At 42.6% G+C, this 12,836-nt stretch overlaps 1 protein-coding gene across 1 annotated transcript in view; it reads left to right on the top strand.

Annotated features, from left to right (window-relative positions):
* The first annotated feature begins 1,363 nt into the window (after nucleotides 1-1,363).
* The window catches only part of PRDM2 (PR/SET domain 2), a 118,362-nt gene continuing 106,889 nt past the window's right edge, over nucleotides 1,364-12,836 (top strand). The window contains exon 1 of the mRNA XM_082648628.1: nucleotides 1,364-1,434. The gene's annotated coding sequence lies outside the window, so the exon portion shown is untranslated. The remainder of the gene's footprint in view (nucleotides 1,435-12,836) is intronic.

The raw sequence follows: 12,836 nt of genomic DNA, 5'->3' as shown, positions 1-12,836 counted from the left end.
ACAGCAGAGTACACACTTTTAGTGACATGCATGCAAGTATCTCTTAAATCTAGGGTCTCTTTCCCTTGAATATCAGTGGAAGAAATAAGTAAACTCTTGAGGTCTGATTTTATTTTTTTCTTAGGCTCTGCGCTGACCCTGTCACTTTTTAAGACCTTGATAAAAATTTATCTGATGAGATTATCTTCATTTGTTCAGTATACCTGACTAGGTCGTTAGCATCATCCCTCCACAATAAGATGATAATACATGTTGACTCATCATGTTTTCTTAAAATTAAACCCTAGTTATATAAACGGATTTGTGTGCTCCTTCAGAAGTTTCCAAAGAGTAACTGCGCTTTAGTATGTCTCCTCCTTAGGGTGGGGCTTTTCCACAGAGTCTAAGGTCACCCATTTCATTTAGATTCTTCCTGCTTTCATTCTCAAGGCTTTATCTTGAAGTGATCATGTCTTTAAATACCATCCATACGCGATAGACCCCCAACTTTCTATCTCATCTCCAGCCTGCACCTCTCTCCCCTACTTCAGACTCCTTGCCGACTGCCTGCTAGATGTCTGATACACATCGCTCCTTGGATGTCGAAACAGACATCTCCAACTCAACCCCGTTCATCTCCATGAGAGCAGTCATTCGTTGTCACCCAGGCTGTCTGTTGGCTTCCTCGTTTGTAAATCACAAGTTCCACAAGGTCAAGGTTCCAATGTCATGTTCTGTGCTGTAGCCCCAGCACGTAGCACAGTGCTAGACACATGGCGAGCAGGCAAGAAACACTTGTTTGTAATGAATGCGCAAATAAACCCAGCTGCATCCACCCTCTTGGAGCTGGGTCTTTTTGGGGGGAGGCTAGACTGGTCCTTTAGGGAACAGGGAAAAATGGGGTCTGTGTTTACTCATTTGACAGGGACATAGTGATGAACCCATTTTCCTTCACCCTCTTCCTTTTATTAAAGGCTGTGGGTTCTTGCAGTAACTTTCGATCGCGCAGAATCCCAAGCCTTTGGCGCGGACAGACTGGTGGCGGCGAGCCCCGGCGCTGACCGCTGGGGTCCGCGGGGTCCCCGTGAGGATGGCGCGCGTCGCGGCGCGTGCGGCCCAGGTCGTCGAGCCCGCGAGAACAGAGGTCGGGGCCCCGGGGCGAACACGCCTCTGAACCAGGGCGGCCCGGGTCCGGGCCCTCGGGGTGTGTGCAGCCCGGGTCTGGGCCCTCCGGCAGCGGCGCGTCGGGGTCTGCTCAGCCGGGGGTCGCGGCCCTAGGCTACCGCGCGGGCAGCGCGGGTCCCGGAGGCCGTGCGGCCGGCGCCAACCGACGTCACTTCCGACCGGAGCCAAGATGGCGGAGGCGCGGCCGCGGGCTCCTGGGCCGGCGGAGGGGCGGCGGCGGCTCGGGCGGCGGCACTCGGCGCTCTGAGGCGCGGGGCGCGGCGGGCGCAGGTAAGAGGCGGCCGGGGCGGGTGGCTTCCGGGACGGCGGCGGGCTCGGCGCCGGGACTCTCGTTCCTGCCCGCGAGGAGCGAGGCGGCAGGGGCGACACGCCGGGGACCCGGGCGTGCAGGGCCGGGCGGGCCGGCGGGCGCGCCCCTTCCGAGGTTCCTGTGTCCTGCGCCCGCGGGAGCCTCGGAACGAGGCGCGGCCCGCCGGCAGCCCGGTGGCGGTCCGGGGTCAGTTCGTCCCGCGACGAGCACCTCGGCCCGGCCTTGGGGCCCGGCGCCGGGAAGTAGTAGGGTCCGCTTTGTCGCTGTTGGTTTGCCGCGCGCCCCGCGGGGAGGACGCGTGTGGGCTGCGGGGCGGCGGCGCCGGGCGGGCGGCTGCGACCCCAGCGGGACCCCGGGCGCCCGCGGGTCCCAGGGCCGTTCCAATTTCAAGTCGTCTTGCTTCTCTTTTTTGTGTTACAGCCGAACGTGTCTCTCACACTTGCGTTCTGAATTTTTGTGTCTCGCGTCTTTGTGTTTCCTCAATCCACAAAGTGTGGTTTAAGCCTGGGAGTGTTCTCCCTCGGTAATCCCATCATAGACCCACCGGTGTTTTTGTTTTTAACAGACGTGCAGTTCTTTCTTACTCATTTTGTTACCAAAGATACCCACGAACCTGTTTTTTCATGGTGGCAAGTGAGACACGAAGTAGACCAAACAGGTCAGCGTCTTTCCCACACCTCCGTGGTTGCTCCCGACCCACACGTGGACCACTGAACCGGGAATAACCCCACATCGACCTGGGAAGCCCACGTTCCCTCAACTACGCAGCTGTGATTTCCCCAGAGAGGACACGCATGCTGGCCCCTCATCTTCCGTTCAGCGTTGCTTTGGGGTTTTGGTTCTATTTCAGAGGTGGAACGCCCTTTGGTGAATCCCAGTTAAGTCTTTAAATCCCTCTAATCAGACTCTAAAATGGTCCTACCCAGAAGGCGATTAAAGTGTTACTTAAAGTTTTTGTTTACTACAGAAAAGCAACCACAGTGTTTAACAAATGGAACCTTTCAGTGATTCTCTTAAGATGCCAGGCTTCATCTCCGTTTGATCAGTTGTGTGCAAGTATTGGGGAAATGTAGGCCTTTAAACGTTGGTTGTTTTTTTTTTTTTTAACATGTTATGAAATGTGCTGTTCAAATATTAAGGAGGAGGAACTGAGAGACATATCGTATGTTCCTTTTCAGTAGGGTCTTGCTTTTGAGATGGCATGCAGCTGCCCCTTCATTCTCCAGAAGCTAACTTATACTCATTTGCCCACATTCTTTTACATGTAGAATCTCAGTGTAGGCTTGAGAGGACCTTTAAAGATCGTCCAACTCCCTCATTTCAAGCGATGGAAACTGAGATGGAAATTCATAGCAGGACTAACATTTGTTCACAGGTTCTGGTGTTCCAGGGCTCTTTTTACACATCTTTTTTGGTTTGGTTTAAATAAGTTAATACATTTGTAGTGGTTAGAAAAGTGCCAGGCACGTAGTCATAACACTCAATAGAGGTTCGCTTTTGTTGATTCTGAAGGTGGTTTCTTTCATTGAAAAGTTGGCATATTCACATTTGTTTTTTCTCATTTTGTGGCCAGTTCCTGAAACAATTTGGTATAAATTTGTAATAATGTATTGATATTCGTTTTGTAAGTACAAAACGTAACAAAAGATTCTCACTGTAGGACAATTTGAGAATGGAGAAAAGCACAAAGAAGGAATAGAAATCAGCCATTCCCTTCCCACTCCTCAGATAACCACTGTGAACATTTTGGCAGACCTCATTCTCCTCCCTGTCTCTCTTGGTGTGCAAGAGTATTTCTTTCCTTGTATATATTTATTCACTTCTATGTATTTACATTTGCTACAGTATTGATATCATATATACTGTTTGTCTTCCCTTACGATATTGTGAGCATATATCCAAGCCACTAAATCTTATTCAATATGATTTTTAATGGCTATGTCATATATGCACTGGCCATAATTTATTTATCAATTCCGTATTGATCAGTAAGGTTTCTATAGCCTGAGATTTTCTTTTCGTTAAGATTTGTTTAAAAGGTTTTTCTATTGTGAATTTTAAAGTTCTGTCATCTTTTAAGATACGTGAGAATGTAAATTCTGTTTTTTAGCCTCTAAACACTCATTCTTCCTGCCAATGCAGTTTTAAGAAATAGCACTCCATTTCAGCTCCCTTTTTTTTTTTTGCGGTACGTGGGCCTCTCTTTGTTGTGGCCTCTCCCGTTGCGGAGCACAGGCTCTGGACACGCAGGCTCAGTGGCCATGGCTCACGGGCCCAGCTGCTCTGCGGCATGTGGGATCTTCCCGGACCGGGGCACGAACCCGTGTCCCCTGCATCGGCAGGTGGACTCTCAACCACTGCGCCACCAGAGAAGCCCTCAGCTCCCTTTTATTCTCCTCCTTCAGCCGGGTCTGTGCAGTTACATACATATATCTGCACGAATATTCTTTTGATGATTATTTTACGTTAGATGTTTATTTATTCATGGGGCTGTTTCTTTAAGCTGCCCATCTCTTTTCAAGTTCCAGATCTGATTTACAAACCTTTTAAGTCCTGTTAAATCATGGACTTTCTGGGATGGAAAGCACCTTAGGTTATTTACTAGTTTCATGTCTTCTGACTTGATTTTCATGCTATTTTTAATCCCCATGCAGAAGAATAAAAGCCTGTGGGCTGCACTAGAAAACTCCACAGTGGGGGCTGAAAAGGGAGTAGGTGGACAGTGGGGGAAAATTGTCAAGCTTGCGTGGCAACGTGTAGATCCAGGGAGTTTCCAAATGATGGGGATGTTACCCGACAGAGACTACTACTGATACTGCTGACGTGTGTCCAGGGCTGTGCCGTTTGCCTGGAGCTCCTCAGTTATGCTGTCACTCCTCCCGGCACTTGGTGAGAGGTCTGGGGTCCTGTTCTGGCTCTTTACTTTTGAAGTTAGTTGTTTATAGTTAGAGCCGATAAGATCATCTGAAGGCAGTACTTAGGTTCCACTAAAGCAGGGTTTCTTGGCCTCAACATGGTTGACTTTGGGGTTGGGTAATTTGTGTGGGCTGACCTGTACCTTGTAGGATGTTTGGCAGCACCCCTAACCTCTACGCCCCAGATGCCAGTGGCACCTCCGCCAGGTGTGACAGTCGACAGAGTCTCCAGGCATTACCAGATGTCCGTCCCTTGTGGGGGCAAAATCGCCCCAGTTCGCAGCCACGGCATTAAAGGAAAGTCCATCAGACTGGGTGGTTGAATCATTGAAGCGGTTTATGGGATCACTGTAGTCACAGAACTGGAAGAATATACTATTCAACGCATGGTTAACCTCAGGTCCCCACTGAAGCCAGGGAATGGACCTACTGTGGAAGTTCTTTCCTGAGTTTGGTTTTATGACTTTGTTGAATGGTCACTTTCAGAAATTTTGCTTTGGCGTCCCTTTCATGGCAAGAGGTAAAGCAATGTGAGGTAACCTGGAAACTACGGAGGAGTTTTCATGACATAGGATCAGCGTTCCCAGTGTGTAGGTTAAATTATTAGGAATTTTAAATAAATTTGCATAGAGTTGATACCTGGTGAATAATTTAAGCTTGTGGTCTGTTATACTGAATAACACGGAAACAATGGTCTTTCCTAGAAAATGAGACTTAGTGAAGCAACCCCTTAAAAACTGATGATAAAAGTCTAGTTTTTCTAAAATCTTTTTTTTTTTTTTAAACCACCGGTTCAGGGTTATGCACTGAAAGTGATAAATTTGTCCTGAAGAAATAAAGTTTACTGTTGAAGTGCTTACTAACTATTACTTTATAATTTAGAGATAGGTTATTGATTTTTATGGCAAACATGCAACTTCCCCTGGGGAAAAAAAGTATAAGTTGTCAAATCTTTATTTGAATTATTTAAAAGAACAGTATAGATTGAAATTTTATCGAGGAATAAGTAATCTTTAATCAGTAGTAATAGTAATAATAATAATAATGAGTAATTTAGCACTTAACAGATAAATAAAGCGGAAAAGAAGAGACGTGCTCTTGGACCACATTTGGTAATGGGCTGGTTTTCTGAATTACAGAGTATCTGAACGTACACAATCACATTCATGCACTGGGATGAATGCATGTGTCGTTTAGATTTTCTTCCTTAAAGAGAATGCCTTTCATCCCCCACCCTGACTTCCCTGAAGCATGTATTAGAGTTACTGTATGTAATAAATCTGGTTCATTTGGAGTGAATTATACTTACAATATTTTTCTCAGTACTATATAATCCTTATTCTTAGGGTCTTGGTTCACGTCATCTACTCTGTTTTCATTTATTAGTCCTTTGGAGCCTGCAGTAAAGGAGGTTTCACTGAATACTTATATATTGGCCAGCCATTTTGGTGAAAAACGTATTTTGTAGCTCTTGCAATAAATCATATGATAGGCTTTGCTTTGGAAGAGCTAAATTACTTCTTGGCACAGTTTGCCTGAAATATGGAAAGCTAAGTGCAACTGTTAGTTTGATTACGGTGGGCAGCCTGTCTGGAAATTGGCGAAACTTACAGATTTTACATGTGCACATAAGTAGTTCCACTAAGACTTCATTAAACTCTGGTGGGAAAATTCTGTGGCATTTTGAAATAATTTAAATGATGCCATCAATGTTTGAAGAGAATTGTGAGATTCACCAACCCTTATATATCAGTATGAATTCTGCACATTTCATAAGACCTTACTAAGGCAGTGTAAGTTAGGCATAAATTGGAGTATCAGTATAAAAATGAGATTCTAAATGTTTCCCATTCCGTGAGTCTTATTTTAGGGACTTTGCCGTAATTCTGAGAGGCCTAATTTTGAAGTACATCTGAAAGTAGGAATTTTAAAAAGAAGGACTCTTGGGATAAATTTAGATTCTTCATTGTGAAGCTCTGTTACCTCTGTTAGAGGTTGTTGAGCAGGTCAGGTCACTTGTTCTGGTGATAAATATTGTATCAGTGCAATTCCCTGGTAATTTATTTGAGCGCTACCTCGATATACAGAATAAACTATCTCACAGATCAAGCACAGGGACTTCATTATTTCTGGCCGTGGTAGGGGTAGGACAGTTATCTTCTCTCTCTTCTTCCTGTTTGAAAAGTGTGGACGGTGATTACTTCTGTCTTTTCCTGGGATGTTTTAAGAAGGCTAGGTGAATATGTGAGCAATTTGAGATACTTTAGGTTTTTCAGAAACATTAATAGCGTTTTTCTTAGACACCTGTTTAATGTAATAGGTATTGAGGGATAACGCGGCAGTTATTTTCAAGAGAAACACTTCCAAGTTATCTCTCAGTCCTAAAGGTTTTTGGCCTGGCCCATCCTCCCCCTACTGAACATGGTGGAGGGGGGCGACTTTTTCTCCTAGTTTTTTCCACGCCTTTTGCACAAAGGCCAGTCCTTCACCTTCTACTCTTCTCTCTGGATAATTTTTCTCTTGGCAGTTTCCTCTGTCCCTAGGCACCCCCTTGTGGCTGAAGACTTTTAAATCTCTGTCCCCCCACCCTGAAGGCAGTCTGTGGTGGGACCTTTTTTTCCCGTTTGATGGATGCAGCTTCCCCTGAATGTCTGGCCTCTCCTCAGAGCCTCTAACATGGAACTCACCACCTTCCACTTAAATGCCATCCCTACTCCTGGCTGCCCTGTCTTTAAAATGTACACATTCTTCTTGTCAGTCACATTTCAGATTTTGAACTCATCTTCACCATCTCTTTTTACCTCCTGTTCAGTTAGAAAACACATTCTGTTCATTCTTCCTCTGCAGTGCTAGTCATATTTTTTGTTTCTTTTCAGCTGTCATCTGTGTTTCAAACCTTTATCGCTTATCATCCAGATTCTTAACCGGCTTGCCTGGCCCCAGTCTTTCTGGCTGCCCTTTCCTCTCCTGCCTCCTCACTCTTTCCTGTCAATTTAACCTTCCTAAACTGTTAGGCATTGCTTTGTTTGTGGCAGTTCTCCGTCGGAAACTCCTCTGGGGCAAGTTGCCCACCCCAGGTGGCCGAAGCTGCCTTGCTGATGGGCAGTCCTGAAAGCAGGCTCTTTCCCTGGCCTCCTGCCTGCATACGTGCGGCTCTGCTTTTAAGTAATCCCTCTTCCGTCTTTCTCTGAAGACCCTCAGGGCCTGTGGAGTGGGTCAGGAGGGAGGCTGGGTGGATAATAACTCCTCCCTCACTACCTGGGGAACGAACGTTACACACAGGCCAAGTTTACTTTTAACCTGGAACTTAAACGCCCCTAGAACTATCCCATCTAGCCTATCACTGCTCTGCACAGACCCTCACTTGAGTGGCACTGGCTGGCTTACTATAGCCGATGGTACCAAGGGGTTGTCTTTCATCCTCTGTATCATACATGGGGGGCGGGCATTCCTCTTTACCTTGAAACAAGAATCACAAATAATTTATTTTGAGGAAACATACTTCCCTTTAAACAATAAAAATTCATGTGTGTACAGAGCTTCTTAAACTGTAGAGCAGTACACAGACATTACTCTGCAAACAGTAGGTGTTGCTGTTATTTTAAAATGCTCTTGAGAACAGAAATAGTTACATATTTAGAGGATAGGCTCCAAACCTCAGTTTTATTTAAAGTAGAAGAGTCAATCCCTACCAGAATAATAATAAACTCTTGGGAGAAGACCTCTAGGATCTCGTGGTGATTGTGAGCCCGCCATCTTAGTGAAATCTAGTTTCAGTTGTCACTTTATGTGGTGTAACTTGTGATTTTGCCCTGTTATTCGCTTATGAATTTCAGAAGCCTCCTTGTCATTTATGTGTAGTTTGTGGAGGCTGAGTTTTCCTATGTATTTTATTGTGTAGGAAAAACCAAAAAAGCTCCGAGCAGCCACGTGTAAGGTGACCGTATTAATGCTCAGAAAGTGAGAAAGTGCATACTTGAGAGCCGGGACGAGAGCCTCACGTTACTGACGCCTTCTTCCCTTTTAAAGGAGATTCAGAAGTATTTTGGGCGTTCTTGAAAATCTCTCAATTTTACATGTTTAATCACATAAGTAACATCTGCATTGGCAGCTCCAGTGGAAGAACAATAACTCAAAGGGCTCAGTTGAGAACTCATTTTATTTTGGGAATTGTGAAGTGAACTGTCACGGGGCATCTTTTGCTTTTAGAAAATTTGTGTTTGATTTGGAAGCTTGGCATTTGAGTGTTAGGAAAGAATCGACTTAATTTTCCTTTTATAATAATTGGAAGTTTTTACACATCTAACATAGGGGAAATGTTAGAGAAGTATCATTTCATAGGAACTTCTTTGAGTTTAATGCTGTTTTGTAGAATATACAGTCAGCAGTTGGTTCAGCTGTCCTTTTCTGGGGAGAGATGGGAGTTGTAATAATGATCTTGAATCTGTGCACAGTTCTCATCAGACAGCGGGGACTCGCTGGAAAGATGGAGAAATGGAAAGCATTTGTAGAATTATTTTAGAAACCCTAAACAAACCCTGAAATTTTTCATGTAATAAATTAAACGTCCAGCATAATATAATGACACAGATGTACACATTTAGTCAAAAGAATAGGGAGAGCGTATAATAGTAGCCATCTATAACAGCAGCAGGTAAATGATGAATAATCAGCAGTTGCTATACATTTATTGCTAAACTAGCTCTTTATTAGTGGATGCTTGGAGCAGTGTTTTTTGAAAATTTTCCTTTTTTTTTTTTTCAAGTGGAGAGATATTCTAAGGGAAGAAAAGAACCCTAAAGTGCCGTAATCTAACTTTGTATTTGTAGTACTCTCCTAGTTTATCTGCTGGTCTCTTATTTAACATTCTACTGTGGTGTTGTTTAACTTAGATGTTTCAAACAAAAACTCTAATCAACCTCGTTGTCTCACCGGAGCTCTGTGGCTCTGAAGCCATTCAAAACAGCGGACCTTCTGGTTTTCCCCTCAGTTCTGCGGAAACTGTTGACAATATCGAATTATCTCACCTGGAGTAAATTCTCTAATCTCTGCTTCCTTATTTAGGTTGGTGTCAGGACACTGCTCTATGAATTTGGGGAATCAGGCTCAGGGATATTTGCCTGTGGTATTCTGGGCCCATTGAGGAAACCAGTTTATTGAAATGGGAGAAATCACTGGTTTATTTGTGAGCGTTCTGTTCTCTCTGTATCTCTTAATATACACTTTAGGTGGGGAAATTCCTCTGTGTCATATGGTTTGTTATACCATTGCCTTTTGCCTTGGGTGGAAATCATTCTAGAGGGTAAGAAACGTGAGCAGTTTAAAGCAGTAAGAGTTCGTATTCTCTGATTTACCAAAGAATTACCAAATCCTTGCTGTATTCTCAGTCTCTTTACACGCACACACACACACACACCAACACACAGACTCCTTATGCTGAGAATGATAAACGTACCAGTTGTGATGTTTTCCACCTTAGCGTATTTAATTTGGTGATATCGTCTGCTTTTTACGAGGAAGGTTGGGGGTATATATTCTTAAGTGTGAAACCGGATGTTCTGCATGATTATTCTTGTGAAATTTATATATTATTTCAGAAAAGGAAAATGAATGATTTTTCATTTAGCAAATTGCTAGGCAGGTTCAATATTTATGAATTATGTGCTTTTGCTTAATCCAACGAATAGATGCTAAAAGTTTTCATATTGATAGCTAGAGTTTATAGATTGTAACTTGGTGATTCCGTTCTTCTGGTAGGAATTACGAATGGTAGCTTTTTATAGTGAGTACATCAGCTGTGTTTGTTGATAAAAACTGCATTTGAGAAGTTGGCATAATTTAGATATTTTGATTATTTTTCTAGAAGTTTCTGGATTGCAAGAATCTTTTGGTTGAGAAAGCTGAGTGTTAAGCACTGTAAATCCCCTCCGCAGAAAGCTCAGTCACCTCTGTGCTTGCTACAATGCTATTCATTTACCATGAGAGCTCCACTGTATGTAGTGATGAGTTTTAGAATAACTTTTTTTATGTAGGTCATAAACTTTCCAAGACTCCTTTTACAAAGTGATATTTTTAAAACTTTTTTTTTTTGGCATCTAGTCCATTTTCCAGTGTATTTATGATTTTAAACATTTTGATACAGTCATGCTAGTTCTCTTATTTCTGTTTTACTCTTTGTCCATAAGCTGTGTGTTGCTTCCTGAATCTTAAAAGTTAGTTTCTTCTGAGTCTTGATGTTACAATGTGGGATTTTTTTGTAATCTAAGAGAATAATTATAATATTAGTGACCCCTAAGTGAATGTCGCAAATTTGATTATTTTCCAAATAGCCCAAAAGATCTAAACTGATTCAAAAGAATAATTGTAAAGTAATGATCAGTAACTTATAGGTGAATATGCGAATCAAATGATTATTTTCCTCATTCTTTCCCTTTCCTCCCAGACTTAAACTAATCTTAAAGAATCTGCTATTGCTTTTTCTTTAAAGGCTTTTCATATAGTTTTGTAGGTTTCACAAGTCTACAAAGGACAGGTACGACAGATGGACGTGTTAGACGTATTGCATTAATGTTAGTTTGTTGTCTATCTTTTTTTTTTAATCTGCCTTATCTCAGAGGATGCGTGATAGAGGTATGGCTGGGGCTGCAGAGCCGGTCTGACCCTGGGACTGCATATTTCTATGGGGTTTCCTGCATATTTCTAGATTTTCTAGTCTCTGGCCTCCATGTCAGATGACAGCAGCTTAACAGTTGCTGAGGTTGTCTTGACTTTCTAAGGGACTGGCATTTGAATAAAGACCCTAATTATTTTATTGTTGCTGTATTCATACTGATCATGTATAATCAAATCATCTTTATGGTATTATTAAGCTAAATATTTGTAACGAAGATTTGCCCTAGAATTTGAAAGCAGTATCTTGAAAAGTTAAGTACGTGTATATTATTAAAACCTTGGATCTGTAAAATCAAGGTTAAGTTCTTAGTTTTGTAGGAGTGTATGCTGTTAGTATAGTTGGTGATAGAAATTCACATGCTCTAAATCTGTATATCTGTCTAATATACTTTATCTGAAAAGCGTCAACAGGTAGAATAGAAGGGAAATGTAGACATACTAAAGAAGATTTGGTCAGGCATAGAAATCCAAAAAAGAAACTAAGACAGAATCCAGGGTCAGAGAAGTCCTGGGGATTTTAAGATTTTCATTATTTACCATTGGAAAACTGAAGACACTTAATTATTAAGCATTTTTTAAGGTTTGATGGAATTATTAAGTTTCGGTGATAGGTGTGGAAAGATTTCTCTTTGCTTCTACACTGATAGGATTGATACTTCAAGTTCTCACATTTGATAAAACTTAGACCTTGAGATATCTGAGTTAGATAAGGGGGTATATAAATCAATGCTATTGAAGTCAACACTGAATGTGAAAGGTACGTAGAATTGCCAGGCACTTCCACAGGGGTTTTGCAATCCTGGAGGAATCTTAAGGAAGTTATTCCAATGACAATGTTTAGAATCTATAGTTGCTCTAAAATATATTATCATATTGTAGCTAGGACGTGATTACTACAGTTCAGAGGTTCTCCACTGGGAGGGTATCTGGGGACGTGTGTAGGTATTTTTGGTTGTCAGAATGCTCGGAGGGACTGCTGGCATTGATTACGCAGGGCAGTGCTGCGTGGCCTTAATGGAAGGGACAGTCCTGCACAAGAGTTCTCCAGCTCAAAATGCAGTGGTCCTCTGTTGAGAGAGACTGCTAAAATCTCAGTTCTTTTCTTGTAACGTCCCTTGTTTTTAGTATAGTTTAATAAATCTAATTTAAAATATCATTTGAGAAGTCAGTGTCAGATTTGCAATGTTTTTGATTATTGTAAAATATTTTAGATATATAATATGACAGTGTTGTGAGTCAAGAGGGAGAAAGAGGGTCTTCTCTGGTGGCACAGTGATTGAGAGTCCATCTGCCGATGCAGAGGACACGGGTTCGTGCCCCGGTCCAGGAAGATCCCACATCCCGCGGAGCGGCCGGGCCCGTGAGCCATGGCCGCGCGTCAGGAGCCTGTGATCCGCAACGGGAGAGGCCGTGTCAGTGAGAGGCCCGCATACCGCAAAAATAACAATAATAAATAAATAAATAAATAAAAATGTAAAAAAAAAAAAAAAAGAGGGAGAAAGAAAAAAAATGAGGGTGTGGTTTTTAGCAATTAGGATTAGAAGTGATGGGAGGATCTAAGCATACAGGGTAATTGTGAACCCTTAAACAAAGGTGTTACGATCCTCTAGTCTCTGGAAAGAAATGATAGGTGCATTCCTATTTGGACCGAGAAGGAACAGACAGTGTAGAAAGTCAGAGAGAAGATTATTAATATCTGAATTGTATTGTAACTTTTTTACTAAGAAAAAGATTCATTGAGATAAATGGAAGACTAAGATGTTTCCAGTACTTTC

This window comes from Grampus griseus, assembly GCF_964374135.1.
Source record: "Grampus griseus genome assembly, chromosome: 1".
In the NCBI taxonomy this organism is placed as follows: Eukaryota; Metazoa; Chordata; class Mammalia; order Artiodactyla; family Delphinidae; genus Grampus; species Grampus griseus.
This window is presented reverse-complemented; position numbering and strand designations above follow the sequence as displayed.